The sequence below is a fragment of the Colobus angolensis genome, unplaced genomic scaffold (genome assembly GCF_000951035.1).
Source record: "Colobus angolensis palliatus isolate OR3802 unplaced genomic scaffold, Cang.pa_1.0 Scaffold482, whole genome shotgun sequence".
NCBI classification, from domain to species: Eukaryota; Metazoa; Chordata; class Mammalia; order Primates; family Cercopithecidae; genus Colobus; species Colobus angolensis.
Genome location: NW_012118288.1, coordinates 300,107 through 300,550, shown reverse-complemented (window position 1 = coordinate 300,550; position 444 = coordinate 300,107). Strand labels below are relative to the sequence as shown.

Sequence of the window (444 nt, the reverse complement as noted above, 5' to 3'; positions counted from 1 at the left end):
GTTGAGAGAGACCAGGTCATCTGTCCAGGGCACACAGTGAATTGCAATTCTAACCCCCCACATTCTCCTGCAATCCCACAATGCCATGAAAAGGGCTTTAAGCCCAAGACCATGTTTCACAGGGACACAGCACCTCCTGAACACAGGGCGTGCTGCCAGCCAAAGATCTAAGATCTGTAAGCTATGCCAGCACTCTTATTAACAGCACCTTCCTGCAAAGTTTCTCTGCTCGGCCTGCCGAGCCTCAGTATTGAGATAAGATTCATACAGGTGAGCAAACGAATTATAAAACCAGCAAAATCAGAATAAAATTAAACTATGCAAGCCTGGAGTGGAAACAGGAAATTCGGTGTGAAGACGGAGGTGCTCTGCTGGGGAAGCTGCCAATAAAATCTGGCAGAGAAAATTGTTGGACTCATGGCTGGTTTATCTGGAAAGTCTTCT

The 444-nt window shown here is 46.6% G+C and overlaps 1 protein-coding gene across 1 annotated transcript in view; it reads right to left on the bottom strand.

Moving 5' to 3' along the window:
* Positions 1–444, bottom strand: part of LOC105524044 (leucine-rich repeats and immunoglobulin-like domains protein 1) — a gene marked incomplete at its 5' end in the record, with an annotated part of 113,240 nt that overhangs the window by 103,109 nt on the left and 9,687 nt on the right.